This window comes from Hyperolius riggenbachi, chromosome 4 (assembly GCF_040937935.1).
Source record: "Hyperolius riggenbachi isolate aHypRig1 chromosome 4, aHypRig1.pri, whole genome shotgun sequence".
In the NCBI taxonomy this organism is placed as follows: Eukaryota; Metazoa; Chordata; class Amphibia; order Anura; family Hyperoliidae; genus Hyperolius; species Hyperolius riggenbachi.
The window spans coordinates 41,103,612-41,124,457 of NC_090649.1; the positions used below are offsets into that span (position 1 = coordinate 41,103,612).

General features: G+C 48.6%; 9 non-coding genes across 9 annotated transcripts; 6 read left to right on the plus strand and 3 right to left on the minus strand.

Moving 5' to 3' along the window:
- The first annotated feature begins 892 nt into the window (after positions 1–892).
- Positions 893–965, plus strand: TRNAK-CUU (transfer RNA lysine (anticodon CUU)). The gene has a single exon. It is a non-coding gene; the product is annotated as a tRNA-Lys (tRNA).
- Positions 966–2,308: 1,343 nt separating this feature from the next.
- TRNAG-GCC (transfer RNA glycine (anticodon GCC)) lies at positions 2,309–2,379 on the minus strand. The gene has a single exon. It is a non-coding gene; the product is annotated as a tRNA-Gly (tRNA).
- Positions 2,380–2,513: 134 nt separating this feature from the next.
- On the plus strand, positions 2,514–2,586 carry TRNAK-CUU (transfer RNA lysine (anticodon CUU)). The gene has a single exon. It is a non-coding gene; the product is annotated as a tRNA-Lys (tRNA).
- Positions 2,587–5,609: 3,023 nt separating this feature from the next.
- TRNAK-CUU (transfer RNA lysine (anticodon CUU)) lies at positions 5,610–5,682 on the plus strand. Its single transcript has one exon. It is a non-coding gene; the product is annotated as a tRNA-Lys (tRNA).
- A 7,834-nt stretch (positions 5,683–13,516) lies between these two features.
- On the plus strand, positions 13,517–13,589 carry TRNAK-CUU (transfer RNA lysine (anticodon CUU)). Its single transcript has one exon. It is a non-coding gene; the product is annotated as a tRNA-Lys (tRNA).
- Positions 13,590–17,056: 3,467 nt separating this feature from the next.
- Positions 17,057–17,127, minus strand: TRNAG-GCC (transfer RNA glycine (anticodon GCC)). Its single transcript has one exon. It is a non-coding gene; the product is annotated as a tRNA-Gly (tRNA).
- Positions 17,128–17,261: 134 nt separating this feature from the next.
- Positions 17,262–17,334, plus strand: TRNAK-CUU (transfer RNA lysine (anticodon CUU)). The gene has a single exon. It is a non-coding gene; the product is annotated as a tRNA-Lys (tRNA).
- Positions 17,335–19,336: 2,002 nt separating this feature from the next.
- On the plus strand, positions 19,337–19,409 carry TRNAK-CUU (transfer RNA lysine (anticodon CUU)). The gene has a single exon. It is a non-coding gene; the product is annotated as a tRNA-Lys (tRNA).
- Positions 19,410–20,752: 1,343 nt separating this feature from the next.
- On the minus strand, positions 20,753–20,823 carry TRNAG-GCC (transfer RNA glycine (anticodon GCC)). The gene has a single exon. It is a non-coding gene; the product is annotated as a tRNA-Gly (tRNA).
- Positions 20,824–20,846: the final 23 nt, after the last annotated feature.

The following is a 20,846-nucleotide window of genomic DNA, read 5'->3' on the forward strand; positions in this document are numbered from 1 at the left end:
TTTTTCCGCGTTGTGACGCCATGCTGGACGCGGAAACAGCCGCCTCACCTTGAGAGACGGCGGCATTTCCGCGTTTCCTTACACCCGGCAAGCAAAAAAAGTGGTTGCTTTCATTTGACTTAAGTTTGTTACTGCATTTTTTTCTTTACTTTTAGTATGTTTTCTTAATTGCTAGGTGCTGGGAAAGCAAGTTGTAGGTAAGCTGACACAACATCTCAACATCTACTGTGAGAAAACTCAGGACAAAAGTAGAATGAATGAGGGCCTAGAGAGAACGTTCCAAATTTGAGCAAGGCCCTGAGTAGAGTGCAAAGACAACAAGGCAAAAAGTTGTAAAACAACACCAGATGAGCAGATGCTGCTGACTTGGCATTTCCGAGGCTTTTCTAGACAGTTAAAAAGAAGCCTAATAGGTGAGTACTGGAGAGGGAGAGATGCTGCACGTCACTGGCACTGCTAGAAGACATGCAAGGCCTTTGGGCACGCAAGTGTCCCAAGGCTGCTTTAACTTGTGTGTCTTAGAGTCATGTTTGCTGGGTACTAGTGTCCCTCTTCTCGACTGTCAGCCAGCACTGTGGCCAAGTGCCACGGTGACTCTTGCAAATGTCCTTAAATGGCTTCTGGCCTGCAGAGATGTCTTAAGCTTGAGAAGTGCAAAGTGTGGAGGTGTGCCAAAATCCTAGCATTTGCATTGGCCGGGAATCAAACCCAGGACTCCCGTGTGGCAGGCGAGAATTCTACCACTGAACCACCAATGCCTTGCCCTGTTGCTCCGTGCTGAAAAACGTGGCCAGCCAAATCAGGCCATACAAGATTGCCTTCTTCTGTGCGGATGGCAAAGGTGAGGCTGGCGCCATTTTGCAATTTTTGACATTTCAGCTCAAGCAAGCAAGCCCGGCTAGCTCAGTCGGTAGAGCATGAGACTCTTAATCTCAGGGTCGTGGGTTCGAGCCCCACGTTGGGCGATCAAAGCTTCTCCTTTTACTTTCTACTAGGCAGAGCTCCTCCAAAACGATTACAAACCATCACCAGGCCATCACTTCCTCTTTCACATGCCACTCCCCACTCCCTTTGCAAACAAACGAAAATGTCATCTCAGCTTTCCCCTTCACTTTTACTCACACAACCTCTTTTAACAACTTTTCAGCAAAAGTGCTTCACCACCCCAAGAAAGAGAAAAACACTCCTTCTTACAATCTTACTCATCTTTCCTATACTACTTTTCTTATCTGCTTTTCCCAGATTTCCGTTGGCTTTACTCCAGTCCTTTTGTCAAGGAGAGACTTACAATCAATCACTTGACAAGGAACAACCACCTGAAAGATACTCATTCTCGTATGCCTGGTGCACACCATGCAATTCCCCATCAGATAGATGGGACGATAGATCCTTTCCGACAGACACGATCGGATTTCCGTTCGGATTTCCGATCACTACTATGCAAATCAATCAGAAAAACGATCGGAAATCAGATCGGACCTGCCGGAAATCATCTGTTCGACCCATCTATCTGACAGGCATTGGTATGGTGTGTATTAGGCTTTGCACTCCAAAGGTGCTCACATAGCAGTATGAGGAGGGCACTCTGCACACGGCCTGAGATTTAGCTGAGAGGATTGAAAAAAAGGAAGTTGCTCTTTCCCTTAACTTGTTTTTAGATGAGGTACTTCCCAACAAAAGTTACAAACCAAAAAGCCTTTCAGTCCCGGCAAGCAAAAAAAGTGGTTGCTTTCATTTGACTTAAGTTTGTTACTACTTTTTTTTCTGTACTTTTAGTATGTTTTCTTAATTGCTAGGTGCTGGGAAAGCAAGTTGTAGGTAAGCTGACACAACATCTCAACATCTACTGTGAGAAAACTCAGGACAAAAGTAGAATGAATGAGGGCCTAGAGAGAACGTTCCAAATTTGAGCAAGGCCCTGAGTAGAGTGCAAAGACAACAAGGCAAAAAGTTGTAAAACAACACCAGATGAGCAGATGCTGCTGACTTGGCATTTCCGAGGCTTTTCTAGACAGTTAAAAAGAAGCCTAATAGGTGAGTACTGGAGAGGGAGAGATGCTGCACGTCACTGGCACTGCTAGAAGACATGCAAGGCCTTTGGGCACGCAAGTGTCCCAAGGCTGCTTTAACTTGTGTGTCTTAGAGTCATGTTTGCTGGGTACTAGTGTCCCTCTTCTCGACTGTCAGCCAGCACTGTGGCCAAGTGCCACGGTGACTCTTGCAAATGTCCTTAAATGGCTTCTGGCCTGCAGAGATGTCTTAAGCTTGAGAAGTGCAAAGTGTGGAGGTGTGCCAAAAGCCTAGCATTTGCATTGGCCGGGAATCGAACCCGGGCCTCCCGCGTGGCAGGCGAGAATTCTACCACTGAACCACCAATGCCTTGCCCTGTTGCTCGGTGCTGAAAAACGTGGCCAGCCAAATCAGGCCATACAAGATTGCCTTCTTCTGTGCGGATGGCAAAGGTGAGGCTGGCGCCATTTTGCAATTTTTGACATTTCAGCTCAAGCAAGCAAGCCCGGCTAGCTCAGTCGGTAGAGCATGAGACTCTTAATCTCAGGGTCGTGGGTTCGAGCCCCACGTTGGGCGATCAAAGCTTCTCCTTTTACTTTCTACTAGGCAGAGCTCCTCCAAAACGATTACAAACCATCACCAGGCCATCACTTCCTCTTTCACATGCCACTCCCCACTCCCTTTGCTAACAAACGAAAATGTCATCTCAGCTTTCCCCTTCACTTTTACTCACACAACCTCTTTTAACAACTTTTCAGCAAAAGTGCTTCACCACCACAAGAAAGAGAAAAACACTCCTTCTTACAATCTTACTCATCTTTCCTATACTACTTTTCTTATCTGCTTTTCCCAGATTTCCGTTGGCTTTACTCCAGTCCTTTTGTCAAGGAGAGACTTACAATCAATCACTTGACAAGGAACAACCACCTGAAAGATACTCATTCTCGTATGCCTGGTGCACACCATGCAATTCCCCATCAGATAGATGGGCCGATAGATCCTTTCCGACAGACACGATCGGATTTCACTACTATGCAAATCAATCAGAAAAACGATCGGAAATCAGATCGGACCTGCCGGAAATCATCTGTTCGACCCATCTATCTGACAGGCATTGGTATGGTGTGTATTAGGCTTTGCACTCCAAAGGTGCTCACATAGCAGTATGAGGAGGGCACTCTGCACACGGCCTGAGATTTAGCTGAGAGGATTGAAAAAAAGGAAGTTGCTCTTTCCCTTAACTTGTTTTTAGATGAGGTACTTCCCAACAAAAGTTACAAACCAAAAAGCCTTTCAGTCCCGGCAAGCAAAAAAAGTGGTTGCTTTCATTTGACTTAAGTTTGTTACTACTTTTTTTTCTGTACTTTTAGTATGTTTTCTTAATTGCTAGGTGCTGGGAAAGCAAGTTGTAGGTAAGCTGACTAGAGTTGGGCCGAACGGTTCGCCGGCGAACGTGGTTCGCGCGAACTTAGGTGGTTCGCATGCGGGTGTCGCACGCGAACGTTTTGCGGCAAAAGTTCGCAAAAAATCGGTTCGCCCCATAATGCACCTGAGGGTCAACTTTGACCCTCTACATCACAGTCAGCAGGCCCAGTGTAGCCAATTAGGCTACACTAGCCCCTGGAGCCCCACCCCCCCTTATATAAGGCAGGCAGCGGCGGCCGTTATGGCCACTCGTGTGCCTGCATTAGTGAGAGTAGGGCGAGCTGCTGCAGTCTCTCATAGGGAAAGATTAGTTAGGCTTAACTTCTTCCTGGCTGCATACCTGTTCTGTTCAGTGAGCCCTCAGCCCACTGCATACCTGTACTGTGATCCTGCCACTGCATACCTGTTCAGTGATCCTGCCACTGCATACCTGTTCATTGATCCTGCCACTGCATACCTGTTCAGTGATCCTGCCAGTGCATACCTGTTCATTGATCCTGCCACTGCATACCTGTTCAGTGATCCTGCCAGTGCATACCTGTTCATTGATCCTGCCACTGCATACCTGTTCAGTGATCCTGCCAGTGCATACCTGTTCATTGATCCTGCCACTGCATACCTGTTCAGTGATCCTGCCAGTGCATACCTGTTCATTGATCCTGCCACTGCATACCTGTTCAGTGATCCTGCCAGTGCATACCTGTTCATTGATCCTGCCACTGCATACCTGTTCAGTGATCCTGCCAGTGCATACCTGTTCATTGATCCTGCCACTGCATACCTGTTCAGTGATCCTGCCAGTGCATACCTGTTCATTGATCCTGCCACTGCATACCTGTTCAGTGATCCTGCCAGTGCATACCTGTTCATTGATCCTGCCACTGCATACCTGTTCAGTGATCCTGCCAGTGCATACCTGTTCATTGATCCTGCCACTGCATACCTGTTCAGTGATCCTGCCAGTGCATACCTGTTCATTGATCCTGCCACTGCATACCTGTTCAGTGATCCTGCCAGTGCATACCTGTTCATTGATCCTGCCACTGCATACCTGTTCAGTGAACCCGCCACTGCATACCTGTTCTGTTCAGTGAACAGTTTGGTGTGTCAGTGTGAAGCAGTACCTTAATTACACTACCTGATTGATGTATACACATGCAAGATGTTTTAAAGCACTTTAGGCCTGTCATTTAGCATTCAATGTGATTTCTGCCCTTAAAACGCTGCTTTGCGTCAAATCCAGATTTTTCCCGGGGACTTTTGGCATCTATCCCACTCCGCCATGCCCCCCTCCAGGTGTTAGACCCCTTGAAACATCTTTTCCATCACTTTTGTGGCCAGCATAATTTTTTTTTTTTTTCAAAGTTCGCATCCCCATTGAAGTCTATTGCGGTTCGCGAACTTTAACGCGAACCGAACCTTCCGCGAAAGTTCGCGAACCCGGTTCGCGAACCTAAAATCGGAGGTTCGGCCCAACTCTAAAGCTGACACAACATCTCAACATCTACTGTGAGAAAATTCAGGACAAAAGTAGAATGAATGAGGGCCTAGAGAGAACGTTCCAAATTTGAGCAAGGCCCTGAGTAGAGTGCAAAGACAACAAGGCAAAAAGTTGTAAAACAACACCAGATGAGCAGATGCTGCTGACTTGGCATTTCCGAGGCTTTTCTAGACAGTTAAAAAGAAGCCTAATAGGTGAGTACTGGAGAGGGAGAGATGCTGCACGTCACTGGCACTGCTAGAAGACATGCAAGGCCTTTGGGCACGCAAGTGTCCCAAGGCTGCTTTAACTTGTGTGTCTTAGAGTCATGTTTGCTGGGTACTAGTGTCCCTCTTCTCGACTGTCAGCCAGCACTGTGGCCAAGTGCCACGGTGACTCTTGCAAATGTCCTTAAATGGCTTCTGGCCTGCCTAGATGTCTTAAGCTTGAGAAGTGCAAAGTGTGGAGGTGTGCCAAAATCCTAGCATTTGCATTGGCCGGGAATCAAACCCGAGCCTCCCGCGTGGCAGGCGAGAATTCTACCACTGAACCACCAATGCCTTGCCCTGTTGCTCGGTGCTGAAAAACGTGGCCAGCCAAATCAGGCCATACAAGATTGCCTTCTTCTGTGCGGATGGCAAAGGTGAGGCTGGCGCCATTTTGCAATTTTTGACATTTCAGCTCAAGCAAGCAAGCCCGGCTAGCTCAGTCGGTAGAGCATGAGACTCTTAATCTCAGGGTCGTGGGTTCGAGCCCCACGTTGGGCGATCAAAGCTTCTCCTTTTACTTTCTACTAGGCAGAGCTCCTCCAAAACGATTACAAACCATCACCAGGCCATCACTTCCTCTTTCACATGCCACTCCCCACTCCCTTTGCTAACAAACGAAAATGTCATCTCAGCTTTCCCCTTCACTTTTACTCACACAACCTCTTTTAACAACTTTTCAGCAAAAGTGCTTCACCACCCCAAGAAAGAGAAAAACACTCCTTCTTACAATCTTACTCATCTTTCCTATACTACTTTTCTTATCTGCTTTTCACAGCTTTCCGTTGGCTTTACTCCAGTCCTTTTGTCAAGGAGAGACTTACAATCAATCACTTGACAAGGAACAACCACCTGAAAGATACTCATTCTCGTATGCCTGGTGCACACTAGTGTTGGGCGAACATCTAGATGTTCGGGTTCGGGCCGAATAGGCCGAACATGGCCGCGATGTTCGGGTGTTCGACCCGAACTCCGAACATAATGGAAGTCAATGGGGACCCGAACTTTTGTGGTTTGTAAAGCCTCCTTACATGCTACATACCCCAAATTTACAGGGTATGTGCACCTTGGGAGTGGGTACAAGAGGAAAAAAAATTTAGCAAAAAGAGCTTATAGTTTTTGAGAAAATCGATTTTAAAGTTTCAAAGGGAAAACTGTCTTTTAAATGCGGGAAATGTCTGTTTTCTTTGCACAGGTAACATGCTTTTTGTCGGCATGCAGTCATAAATGTAATACATATAAGAGGTTCCAGGAAAAGGGACCGGTAATGCTAACCCAGCAGCAGCACACGTGATGGAACAGGAGGAGGGTGGCGCAGGAGGAGAAGGCCACGCTTTGAGACACAACAACCCAGGCCTTGCATGAGGACAAGAAGCGTGCGGATAGCATGCTTTGTACCACCATGCAGTCATAAATGTAATAAAGATAAGTGGTTCAATAAACAGGGACCACGCGGCAACGCTAACCCAGCAGCAGCACACGTGATGGAACAGGAGGAGGCGCAGGAGGAGAAGGCCACGCTTTGTGAGACACAACAACCCAGGCCTTGCATGAGGACAAAAAGCGTGCGGATAGCATGCTTTGTACCGCCATGTAGTCATAAATGTAATAAAGATAAGAGGTTCCATAAACAGGGACCGGCAACGCTAACCCAGCAGCAGCAGCAGCAGCAGCACACGTGATGGAACAGGAGGAGGCGCAGGAGGAGAAGGCCACGCTTTGTGAGACACAACAACCCAGGCCTTGCATGAGGACAAAAAGCGTGAGGATAGCATGCTTTGTACCGCCATGTAGTCATAAATGTAATAAAGATAAGAGGTTCAATAAACAGGGACCACGCGGCAACGCTAACCCAGCAGCAGCAGCAGCAGCAGCAGCACACGTGATGGAACAGGAGGAGGCGCAGGAGGAGAAGGCCACGCTTTGTGAGACACAACAACCCAGGCCTTGCATGAGGACAAAAAGCGTGCGGATAGCATGCTTTGTACCGCCATGTAGTCATAAATGTAATAAAGATAAGAGGTTCCATAAACAGGGACCGGCAACGGTAACCCAGCAGCAGCAGCAGCAGCAGCAGCACACGTGATGGAACAGGAGGAGGCGCAGGAGGAGAAGGCCACGCTTTGTGAGACACAACAACCCAGGCCTTGCATGAGGACAAAAAGCGTGCGGATATAGCAGCAATGCTTTTTGCCGCCATGCAGTCATAAATGTAATACAGATGAGAGGTTCAATAAACAGGGACCGGAAACGCTAAACCATCCCAGATGTTCATCGGTCATGTTACTTGGTTGGGGTCCAGGAGTGTTGCGTAGTCGTTTCCAATCCAGGATTGATTCATTTTAATTTGAGTCAGACGGTCTGCATTTTCTGTGGAGAGGCGGATACGCCGATCTGTGATGATGCCTCCGGCAGCACTGAAACAGCGTTCCGACATAACGCTGGCTGCCGGGCAAGCCAGCACCTCTATTGCGTACATTGCCAGTTCGTGCCAGGTGTCTAGCTTCATGCCCGGTTTCAGGTCCAGCGGTGCCAGCCACAAATCCGTCTGTTCCTTTATTTCCCTCCAAATTTCCTCCCCTGTGTGCTGCTTATCCCCAAGGCAGATCAGCTTCAGCAACGCTTGCTGACGCATGCCAACAGCTGTGCTGCACTGCTTCCACGATCCTACTGCTGCTGGTGCTGGGTTAGCATTTCCGGATGAGGTACAGCTTTGAGATGCGTTGGAGGAGAAGGAGTCAGAGAGGTAGGTGCTGCTGTTGTTATCCAGCTGTTTGCGGCGTGGGCAACACCCGCGCCGTAGCAGGTGAGGAATCGCTGCCAGGCTCCACAAGGTTCACCCAGTGCGCGGTAAGGGAGATGTATCGACCCTGGCCGAACGCACTCGTCCAGGTGTCAGTGGTGAGGTGAACCTTGCAGGCAACGGCATTCTTCAAGCTTCGGGTTATTTAGCTGACCACGTGCTCATGCAACTCAGGCACTGCAGAGCGCGCAAAGTGGTAGCGGCTGGGAACCACGTAACGTGGGATGGCCACTGACATCATGCCCTTGAAGCTGTTTGTCTCCACCACTCGATATGGCAGCATTTCGCAGGCCAGAAGCTTGGCTATGCTGGCTGGCTGTTACTGCCACGGCCCGGGGGTCATTTGCTGGCAATTTCCTCTTGTGCTCAAACATCTCAGAGACAGACAACTCAACCGTAGCGCTGCACACCGAAGGGCTGTTGGTTGTTGTGTTTGATGAACACTGGGAGACCTCAAGAGCACTAGTCCGGAAAGTGACAGTGTCAGCATCGTCTGATGTTTGTGAATGTTGTGAACCACGCAATGGCTGGGCTACTGCTGCTGCTGAGGCGGGTCTGGTGGTGAGTCTGGTGAACCCAAGGGAGGCAGTGTTGCTGGTGGTACCCTGTCCTGCCGCGTTTGCCCACAGAGTGGGATGTTTGGATAGAATGTGGCGGCTCATGCTGGTGGTGGAGAGGTTGTTAATACTTTTCCCCCTGCTCAGGCGGGTCTTGCACACCTTGCAAATCGCCATGGTAACATCCTCAGTGCAGTCTTCAAAGAAAGCCCAGACTTTAACTGGCTGAGGACTCGGACCTCGTGCGTGATGTGCTGGTGCTGCTTAACCCACTGCTGGACGCTTGAGAGGTCATCCAAGTAATTATCTGGTCCTGTTCTTTTGGATCTGTGAGGGTTGTTGTCCTGGACAACATGGGCAGTATTGAGTGGGTTTTCTTGGGTGCTCCCCTGTGGCCTGTACGTGAACCGTCAGGGGAAACACCTCTTCCCTTGCCCCTCCCTCTTTCACCGGATTTCTTCCTCATTTCACTTATCCTTAAAGTACACGCTGACTGGCAGCAGTACAGTGGCAGTACAGAAATGCTATACAGTGGTGGGTGAGCGGTGTACTACTGTTCCCAGCAGACACAGAGTGGAAGTAAACACAATGCTATATAGTGTGGCTGAGCCGTGTACACAGAGTGGCATTAAACACAATGCTATATAGTCTGCTATATAGTCACCCCGAACAGGGTGATGTTCTGCAGAACCCGAACAGTGGCAAACACTGTTCGCCCAACACTACTGGGAGGGAACGCAGATTTTAGTACCTAAACACACGATACAACATGTTTTCCGGGGTCGGACTCTGAGGCACATACAGATGGTCCCGATCATCATCCTCATCATACAACTCTTCTCCTGAGTCTGACCCACCCACCACCTCTGCCACCCCAACATCCCCAGACACAGACCCCTCATCGTCCTCAACATTAACTTGGGATGCTGGCCTGAGCCAGACCTCCTCCTCCACATCAGGCCCCATCATCTCCTCAATGGCAGCCCTCATTAATCGCTCTGGCGACGGACTGATGGACACAACGTTCTCCTCCGGGGAGGGCTGCTGCTGACCACTGGCTGCTGGGGTGGATGTTATAGCTTGCGTGGGGCGTTGGCTGTTGCTGTTGTTGGGAGTGCTGCTCACAGCGGAGGTCTCTGGGGAACTCATGTTGAGCTCATATAGTGGTTGACGGTGAGTGGAGTATTACTGATCCCAGCAATATACACACTGACTGGCAGAGTACGCAATGCTATATAGTGTGGCTGAGCGGTGTACACAGAGTGGCAGTAAACACAATGCTATATAGTCTGGCTGAGCGAGCGGTGTACTACTGTTCCCAGCAGAATCAGAGTGGCAGTAAACAATGGTATATAGTCTGGCTGAGCGGTGTACACAGAGTGTCAGTAAACAATGGTATATAGTCTGGCTGAGCGAGCGGTGTACTACTGTTCCCAGCAGAATCAGAGTGGCAGTAAACAATGGTATATAGTCTGGCTGAGCGGTGTACACAGAGTGTCAGTAAACAATGGTATATAGTCTGGCTGAGCGGTGTACACACAATGCTATATAGTCTGCTATATAGTGTCAGTAAACAATGGTATATAGTCTGGCTGAGCGAGCGGTGTACTACTGTTCCCAGCAGAATCAGAGTGGCAGTAAACAATGGTATATAGTCTGGCTGAGCGGTGTACACAGAGTGTCAGTAAACAATGGTATATAGTCTGGCTGAGCGAGCGGTGTACTACTGTTCCCAGCAGAATCAGAGTGGCAGTAAACAATGGTATATAGTCTGGCTGAGCGGTGTACACAGAGTGTCAGTAAACAATGGTATATAGTCTGGCTGAGCGGTGTACACAGAGTGTCAGTAAACAATGGTATATAGTCTGGCTGAGCGGTGTACACAGAGTGGCAGTAAACACAATGCTATATACTCTGGCTGAGCGAGCGGTGTACTACTGTTCCCAGCAGACACAGAACAGTAAACAGAATGCTATATAGTGTGGCTGAGCGGTGTACACAGAGTGGCAGTAAACACAATGCTATATAGTCTGGCTGAGCGAGCGGTGTACTACTGTTCCCAGCAGAATCAGAGTGGCAGTAAACAATGGTATATAGTCTGGCTGAGCGGTGTACACAGAGTGTCAGTAAACAATGGTATATAGTCTGGCTGAGCGAGCGGTGTACTACTGTTCCCAGCAGAATCAGAGTGGCAGTAAACAATGGTATATAGTCTGGCTGAGCGGTGTACACAGAGTGTCAGTAAACAATGGTATATAGTCTGGCTGAGCGGTGTACACACAATGCTATATAGTCTGCTATATAGTGTCAGTAAACAATGGTATATAGTCTGGCTGAGCGAGCGGTGTACTACTGTTCCCAGCAGAATCAGAGTGGCAGTAAACAATGGTATATAGTCTGGCTGAGCGGTGTACACAGAGTGTCAGTAAACAATGGTATATAGTCTGGCTGAGCGAGCGGTGTACTACTGTTCCCAGCAGAATCAGAGTGGCAGTAAACAATGGTATATAGTCTGGCTGAGCGGTGTACACAGAGTGTCAGTAAACAATGGTATATAGTCTGGCTGAGCGGTGTACACAGAGTGTCAGTAAACAATGGTATATAGTCTGGCTGAGCGGTGTACACAGAGTGGCAGTAAACACAATGCTATATACTCTGGCTGAGCGAGCGGTGTACTACTGTTCCCAGCAGACACAGAACAGTAAACAGAATGCTATATAGTGTGGCTGAGCGAGCGGTGTACCACTATTCCCAGCAGACACAGAACAGTAAACAGAATGCTATATAGTGTGGCTGAGCGAGCGGTGTACCACTATTCCCAGCAGACACAGAACAGTAAACAGAATGCTATATAGTGTGGCTGAGCGAGCGGTGTACCACTATTCCCAGCAGACACAGAACAGTGAACAGAATGCTATATAGTGTGGCTGAGCGAGCGGTGTACCACTATTCCCAGCAGACACAGAACAGTGAACAGAATGCTATATAGTGTGGCTGAGCGAGCGGTGTACCACTATTCCCAGCAGACACAGAACAGTGAACAGAATGCTATATAGTGTGGATGAGCGAGCGGTGTACCACTATTCCCAGCAGACACAGAACAGTAAACAGAATGCTATATAGTGTGGCTGAGCGAGCGGTGTACCACTATTCCCAGCAGACACAGAACAGTGAACAGAATGCTATATAGTGTGGCTGAGCGAGCGGTGTACCACTATTCCCAGCAGACACAGAGTGGCAGTAAACAGAATGCTATATAGTGTGGCTGAGCGAGGTACACAGAGTGGCAGTAAACAGAATGCTATATAGTGTGGCTGAGCAAGCGGTGTACTACTATTCCCAGCAGACACAGAGTGGCAGTAAACAGAATGCTATATAGTGTGGCTGAGCGAGGTACACAGAGTGGCAGTAAACAGAATGCTATATAGTGTGGCTGAGCAAGCGGTGTACTACTGTTCCCAGCAGTGACACAATGACAGGGGGGACCCTGGCTAGCGTGGCTGGAGCGCGAACTACCCTGCCTGCCTACCCAAAGCTAAACCCACAGACAAATGGCGGAGATATGACGTGGTTCGGGTATTTATTTACCCGAACCACGTGACAGTTCGGCCAATCAGAGCGCGTTCGGGTCCGAACCACGTGACCCGTTCGGCCAATCACAGCGCTAGCCGAACGTTCGGGGAACGTTCGGCCATGCGCTCTTAGTTCGGCCATATGGCCGAACGGTTTGGCCGAGCACCGTCAGGTGTTCGGCCGAACTCGAACATCACCCGAACAGGGTGATGTTCTGCAGAACCCGAACAGTGGCGAACACTGTTCGCCCAACACTACTGCACACCATGCAATTCCCCATCAGATAGATGGGCCGATAGATCCTTTCCGACAGACAGGATCAGATTTCCGTTCGGATTTCCGATCACTACTATGCAAATCGATCGGACCTGCCGGAAATCATCTGTTCGACCCATCTATCTGACAGGCATTGGTATGGTGTGTATTAGGCTTTGCACTCCAAAGGTGCTCGCATAGCAGTATGAGGAGGGCACTCTGCACACGGCCTGAGATTTAGCTGAGAGGATTGAAAAAAAGGAAGTTGCTCTTTCCCTTAACTTGTTTTTAGATGAGGTACTTCCCAACAAAAGTTACAAACCAAAAAGCCTTTCAGTCCCGGCAAGCAAAAAAAGTGGTTGCTTTCATTTGACTTAAGTTTGTTACTACTTTTTTTTCTGTACTTTTAGTATGTTTTCTTAATTGCTAGGTGCTGGGAAAGCAAGTTGTAGGTAAGCTGACACAACATCTCAACATCTACTGTGAGAAAACTCAGGACAAAAGTAGAATGAATGAGGGCCTAGAGAGAACGTTCCAAATTTGAGCAAGGCCCTGAGTAGAGTGCAAAGACAACAAGGCAAAAAGTTGTAAAACAACACCAGATGAGCAGATGCTGCTGACTTGGCATTTCCGAGGCTTTTCTAGACAGTTAAAAAGAAGCCTAATAGGTGAGTACTGGAGAGGGAGAGATGCTGCACGTCACTGGCACTGCTAGAAGACATGCAAGGCCTTTGGGCACGCAAGTGTCCCAAGGCTGCTTTAACTTGTGTGTCTTAGAGTCATGTTTGCTGGGTACTAGTGTCCCTCTTCTCGACTGTCAGCCAGCACTGTGGCCAAGTGCCACGGTGACTCTTGCAAATGTCCTTAAATGGCTTCTGGCCTGCAGAGATGTCTTAAGCTTGAGAAGTGCAAAGTGTGGAGGTGTGCCAAAATCCTAGCATTTGCATTGGCCGGGAATCAAACCCAGACCTCCCGCGTGGCAGGCGAGAATTCTACCACTGAACCACCAATGCCTTGCCCTGTTGCTCGGTGCTGAAAAACGTGGCCAGCCAAATCAGGCCATACAAGATTGCCTTCTTCTGTGCGGATGGCAAAGGTGAGGCTGGCGCCATTTTGCAATTTTTGACATTTCAGCTCAAGCAAGCAAGCCCGGCTAGCTCAGTCGGTAGAGCATGAGACTCTTAATCTCAGGGTCGTGGGTTCGAGCCCCACGTTGGGCGATCAAAGCTTCTCCTTTTACTTTCTACTAGGCAGAGCTCCTCCAAAACGATTACAAACCATCACCAGGCCATCACTTCCTCTTTCACATGCCACTCCCCACTCCCTTTGCTAACAAACGAAAATGTCATCTCAGCTTTCCCCTTCACTTTTACTCACACAACCTCTTTTAACAACTTTTCAGCAAAAGTGCTTCACCACCCCAAGAAAGAGAAAAACACTCCTTCTTACAATCTTACTCATCTTTCCTATACTACTTTTCTTATCTGCTTTTCCCAGATTTCCGTTGGCTTTACTCCAGTCCTTTTGTCAAGGAGAGACTTACAATCAATCACTTGACAAGGAACAACCACCTGAAAGATACTCATTCTCGTATGCCTGGTGCACACCATGCAATTCCCCATCAGATAGATGGGACGATAGATCCTTTCCGACAGACACGATCGGATTTCCGTTCGGATTTCCGATCACTACTATGCAAATCAATCAGAAAAACGATCGGAAATCAGATCGGACCTGCCGGAAATCATCTGTTCGACCCATCTATCTGACAGGCATTGGTATGGTGTGTATTAGGCTTTGCACTCCAAAGGTGCTCACATAGCAGTATGAGGAGGGCACTCTGCACACGGCCTGAGATTTAGCTGAGAGGATTGAAAAAAAGGAAGTTGCTCTTTCCCTTAACTTGTTTTTAGATGAGGTACTTCCCAACAAAAGTTACAAACCAAAAAGCCTTTCAGTCCCGGCAAGCAAAAAAAGTGGTTGCTTTCATTTGACTTAAGTTTGTTACTACTTTTTTTTCTGTACTTTTAGTATGTTTTCTTAATTGCTAGGTGCTGGGAAAGCAAGTTGTAGGTAAGCTGACACAACATCTCAACATCTACTGTGAGAAAACTCAGGACAAAAGTAGAATGAATGAGGGCCTAGAGAGAACGCTCCAAATTTGAGCAAGGCCCTGAGTAGAGTGCAAAGACAACAAGGCAACAAGTTGTAAAACAACACCAGATGAGCAGATGCTGCTGACTTGGCATTTCCGAGGCTTTTCTAGACAGTTAAAAAGAAGCCTAATAGGTGAGTACTGGAGAGGGAGAGATGCTGCACGTCACTGGCACTGCTAGAAGACATTCAAGGCCTTTGGGCACGCAAGTGTCCCAAGGCTGCTTTAACTTGTGTGTCTTAGAGTCATGTTTGCTGGGTACTATTTATTTATTTATTATTATTTATTTGTTGTATTTATAAAGCGCCAACATATTACGCAGCGCTGGACATTAATTTAGGTTACAGACAATATTTAGGGGTGACAAACAGCAATATGACAATACAGGAATACAAGAAAACCAGATCACACAGCACAGTATGAGTACAAGGTAATGCTTAGTCAGTCACTGGATGGGAGCATGGAGTTAGGCAAGTTAGGTTCACTCAAATGCATAGCATGGGTGCACAGTAATAGAGGTGCATGATCAGGTAGGACACAAAAGGAGTGAGGACCCTGCCCAAAGGCTTACAATCTAGAGGGAGAGGTAGGGACACGAGAGGTAGGGGACCAGAGTTCGGCTGGGTTTAGAGCAATTGTGAGGGGTGGTAGGCAAGAGTGAAAAGGTGAGTTTTGAGGGCCTTCTTGAAGGTGTTGAAGGAGGGGGCTGCCCTAATGGGTGGAGGTAGGGAGTTCCATAGTGTCGGAGCGGCTCTTGAGAAGTCTTGGAGGCGTGCATGGGACTGGGTGATGCGGGGGACGGTCAGGCGAAGTTCATTGGAGGAGCGGAGTGAGCGGCTTGGTGTGTATCTCTGAGTAAGATCAGAAATGTAGGTTGGACAGGTTTTGTGGATGGATTTGTAGGTCAGACACAATATCTTGAATCTGATTCTGGACTGGATAGGAAGCCAGTGGAGGGATTCACGGAGGGGAGTCGCCCTGGTGGAGCGATGTGAGGAGTGGATAATTCTGGCAGCCGCATTCATGATGGACTGCAGTGGGGCTATTCGGGTCTTAGGGAGTCCAGACAGAAGGGCATTGCAGTAGTCGAGGCGGGAAATTATGAGGGCATGGATGAGGAGTTTGGTGGTGGCAGGGGTCAGGAAAGGGCGAATCTTACAGATGTTACGAAGGTGGAAGTTGCAGGACTTTGTGAGGTTTTGGATGTGGGGAGTGAAGGAGAGTGCGGAGTCCAGGGTGACACCCAGACAGCGGGCTTGAGAGGTAGGGTGAATAGTAGTGTGGTTAACAGTGACCTGCACATCTGGGAGGTCCAGGGATGACCGGGGTGGGAAGATCATAAATTCCGTTTTGTCTAGATTTAGTTTTAGGAACCTAGCGGACATCCAGGAGGAGATGGCAGATAGGCAGGAGGAGACCTTGTCCATGGTAGTGGTGGATATGTCAGGGGTGTGGAGATAGATTTGGGTGTCATCTGCATACAGATGATAGTTAAAACCCATGGAGGAGATAACCTTGCCAATGGAGGATGTGTATAGGGAGAACAGTAGGGGGCCAAGGACCGAGCCTTGGGGGACTCCCACTGAGAGGTGGTTGGGGGTGGACGAGGACTCATTGAAGGAGGTCGTGAAGGAGCGGTTGGAGAGGTAGGATGAAAGCCAGGTCAGGGCGAGATCGTGAATGCCCATGGATTGGAGGGACTGGAGGAGTAGGGGATGATCTACTGTATCAAAAGCTGCTGAAAGGTCAAGGAGGAGGAGAATGGTATATTTACCTTCAGCTTTAGCTAAGGCAAGGTCATTGACCACTTTGGTGAGAGCCGTTTCGGTTGAGTGGGCAGGCCGAAATCCAGATTGCAGTGGGTCTAGTAGTGAGTTGGCATTGAGGTACTGGGTCAGGCGTTTGTGAACCAGACGCTCAAGGAGTTTTGAGGCGAAGGGGAGGAGGGAGATCGGGCGGTAGTTGGAGGGTAGCGAGGGGTCGAGGGAGGGTTTCTTGAGCAGAGGCAGTACAGTGGCCTGCTTGAAGTCTGAGGGGAAGGTGCCTGTGGATAGGGAGAGGTTAAACATGGTAGTGAGGACTGGAGCCAGATCCGTGAAGTGAGGCTGAAGTAGATCAGAAGGGATTGGGTCAAGGGGGGAGGTAGTGGTATGGGAAGTCTGCAGTAGGTGGTTGACCTCCTCAGTGGTAGTAGGAGTGAAGGAGGTGAGGGGAGGATAGGGTGGAGAAGGAGTAGGTTGTGAGCAGGTGGGAGGTGAAGATTGAAGATTGGATATTTCCTGACGGATGGAGACTATTTTGTTGGTGAAGTGGGTGGCTAAATCTGTGGCAGAGAGGGAGGAAACAGAAGGTGGGGGGGTGGGTTTAAGCAGGGAGTTGAAGGTGCTAGTGTCCCTCTTCTCGACTGTCAGCCAGCACTGTGGCCAAGTGCCACGGTGACTCTTGCAAATGTCCTTAAATGGCTTCTGGCCTGCAGAGATGTCTTAAGCTTGAGAAGTGCAAAGTGTGGAGGTGTGCCAAAAGCCTAGCATTTGCATTGGCCGGGAATCGAACCCGGGCCTCCCGCGTGGCAGGCGAGAATTCTACCACTGAACCACCAATGCCTTGCCCTGTTGCTCGGTGCTGAAAAACGTGGCCAGCCAAATCAGGCCATACAAGATTGCCTTCTTCTGTGCGGATGGCAAAGGTGAGGCTGGCGCCATTTTGCAATTTTTGACATTTCAGCTCAAGCAAGCAAGCCCGGCTAGCTCAGTCGGTAGAGCATGAGACTCTTAATCTCAGGGTCGTGGGTTCGAGCCCCACGTTGGGCGATCAAAGCTTCTCCATTTAATTTCTACTAGGCAGAGCTCCTCCAAAACGATTACAAACCATCACCAGGCCATCACTTCCTCTTTCACATGCCACTCCCCACTCCCTTTGCTAACAAACGAAAATGTCATCTCAGCTTTCCCCTTCACTTTTACTCACACAACCTCTTTTAACAACTTTTCAGCAAAAGTGCTTCACCACCCCAAGAAAGAGAAAAACACTCCTTCTTACAATCTTACTCATCTTTCCTATACTACTTTTCTTATCTGCTTTTCCCAGATTTCCGTTGGCTTTACTCCAGTCCTTTTGTCAAGGAGAGACTTACAATCAATCACTTGACAAGGAACAACCACCTGAAAGATACTCATTCTCGTATGCCTGGTGCACACCATGCAATTCCCCATCAGATAGATGGGCCGATAGATCCTTTCCGACAGACACGATCGGATTTCCGTTCGGATTTCCGATCACTACTATGCAAATCCATCAGAAAAACGATCGGAAATCAGATCGGACCTGCCGGAAATAATCTGTTCGACCCATCTATCTGACAGGCATTGGTATGGTGTGTATTAGGCTTTGCACTCCAAAGGTGCTCACATAGCAGTATGAGGAGGGCACTCTGCACACGGCCTGAGATTTAGCTGAGAGGATTGAAAAAAAGGAAGTTGCTCTTTCCCTTAACTTGTTTTTAGATGAGGTACTTCCCAACAAAAGTTACAAACCAAAAAGCCTTTCAGTCCCGGCAAGCAAAAAAAGTGGTTGCTTTCATTTGACTTAAGTTTGTTACTACTTTTTTTTCTTTACTTTTAGTATGTTTTCTTAATTGCTAGGTGCTGGGAAAGCAAGTTGTAGGTAAGCTGACACAACATCTCAACATCTACTGTGAGAAAACTCAGGACAAAAGTAGAATGAATGAGGGCCTAGAGAGAACGTTCCAAATTTGAGCAAGGCCCTGAGTAGAGTGCAAAGACAACAAGGCAAAAAGTTGTAAAACAACACCAGATGAGCAGATGCTGCTGACTTGGCATTTCCGAGGCTTTTCTAGACAGTTAAAAAGAAGCCTAATAGGTGAGTACTGGAGAGGGAGAGATGCTGCACGTCACTGGCACTGCTAGAAGACATGCAAGGCCTTTGGGCACGCAAGTGTCCCAAGGCTGCTTTAACTTGTGTGTCTTAGAGTCATGTTTGCTGGGTACTAGTGTCCCTCTTCTCGACTGTCAGCCAGCACTGTGGCCAAGTGCCACGGCGACTCTTGCAAATGTCCTTAAATGGCTTCTGGCCTGCAGAGATGTCTTAAAGTGAACCTAAAGCCGATAAAAAAAAATGAGATTAACTCACCTGGGGCCTCCCTTAGCCCCCTGCAGCCGATCGGTGCCCTCGCAGCTCCGCTCCGATGTCCCAGGACCCGCCGGCGAGCACTTCCGGTTTCGCCGTCACTCGCCGTCACCGGCCGACAGGCATGGGAACGCGAGTGATTGTTCGCGTTCCCGGCCTGTATATCGTCCCCTATGCTGCTATTGCGGCCTCCTGGCCGCAATAGCAGCATAGGGGGCGATATACAGGCTGGGAACGCGAACAATCACTCGCGTTCCCATGCCTGTCGGCCGGTGACGGCGAAACCGGAAGTGCTCACCGGCGGGTCCTGGGACATCGGAGCGGAGCTGCGAGGGCACCGATCGGCTGCAGGGGGCTGAGGGAGGCCCCAGGTGAGTTAATCTCATTTTTTTTTATCGGCTTTAGGTTCACTTTAAGCTTGAGAAGTGCAAAGTGTGGAGGTGTGCCAAAATCCTAGCATTTGCATTGGCCGGGAATCGAACCCAGGCTTCCCACGTGGCAGGCGAGAATTCTACCACTGCACCACCAATGCCTTGCTCTGTTGCTCGGTGCTGAAAAACGTGGCCAGCCAAATCAGGCCATACAAGATTGCCTTCTTCTGTGCGGATGGCAAAGGTGAGGCTGGCGCCATTTTGCAATTTTTGACATTTCAGCTCAAGCAAGCAAGCCCGGCTAGCTCAGTCGGTAGAGCATGAGACTCTTAATCTCAGGGTCGTGGGTTCGAGCCCCACGTTGGGCGATAAAAGCTTCTTCTTTTACTTTCTACTAGGCAGAGCTCCTCCAAAACGATTACAAACCATCACCAGGCCATCACTTCCTCTTTCACATGCCACTCCCCACTCCCTTTGCTAACAAACGAAAATGTCATCTCAGCTTTCCCCTTCACTTTTACTCACACAACCTCTTTTAACAACTTTTCAGCAAAAGTGCTTCACCACCCCAAGAAAGAGAAAAACACTCCTTCTTACAATCTTACTCATCTTTCCTATACTACTTTTCTTATCTGCTTTTCCCAGATTTCCGTTGGCTTTACTCCAGTCCTTTTGTCAAGGAGAGACTTACAATCAATCACTTGACAAGGAACAACCACCTGAAAGATACTCATTCTCGTATGCCTGGTGCACACCATGCAATTCCCCATCAGATAGATGGGACGATAGATCCTTTCCGACAGACACGATCGGATTTCCGTTCGGATTTCCGATCACTACTATGCAAATCAATCAGAAAAACGATCGGAAATCAGATCGGACCTGCCGGAAATCATCTGTTCGACCCATCTATCTGACAGGCATTGGTATGGTGTGTATTAGGCTTTGCACTCCAAAGGTGCTCACATAGCAGTATGAGGAGGGCACTCTGCACACGGCCTGAGATTTAGCTGAGAGGATTGAAAAAAAGGAAGTTGCTCTTTCCCTTAACTTGTTTTTAGATGAGGTACTTCCCAACAAAAGTTACAAACCAAAAAGCCTTTCAGTCCCGGCAAGCAAAAAAAGTGGTTGCTTTCATTTGACTTAAGTTTGTTACTACTTTTTTTTCTGTACTTTTAGTATGTTTTCTTAATTGCTAGGTGCTGGGAAAGCAAGTTGTAGGTAAGCTGACACAACATCTCAACATCTACTGTGAGAAAACTCAGGACAAAAGTAGAATGAATGAGGGCCTAGAGAGAACGTTCCAAATTTGAGCAAGGCCCTGAGTAGAGTGCAAAGACAACAAGGCAAAAAGTTGTAAAACAACACCAGATGAGCAGATGCTGCTGACTTGGCATTTCCGAGGCTTTTCTAGACAGTTAAAAAGAAGCCTAATAGGTGAGTACTGGAGAGGGAGAGATGCTGCACGTCACTGGCACTGCTAGAAGACATTCAAGGCCTTTGGGCACGCAAGTGTCCCAAGGCTGCTTTAACTTGTGTGTCTTAGAGTCATGTTTGCTGGGTACTAGTGTCCCTCTTCTCGACTGTCAGCCAGCACTGTGGCCAAGTGCCACGGTGACTCTTGCAAATGTCCTTAAATGGCTTCTGGCCTGCAGAGATGTCTTAAGCTTGAGAAGTGCAAAGTGTGGAGGTGTGCCAAAATCCTAGCATTTGCATTGGCCGGGAATCGAACCCGGGCCTCCCGCGTGGCAGGCGAGAATTCTACCACTGAACCACCAATGCCTTGCCCTGTTGCTCGGTGCTGA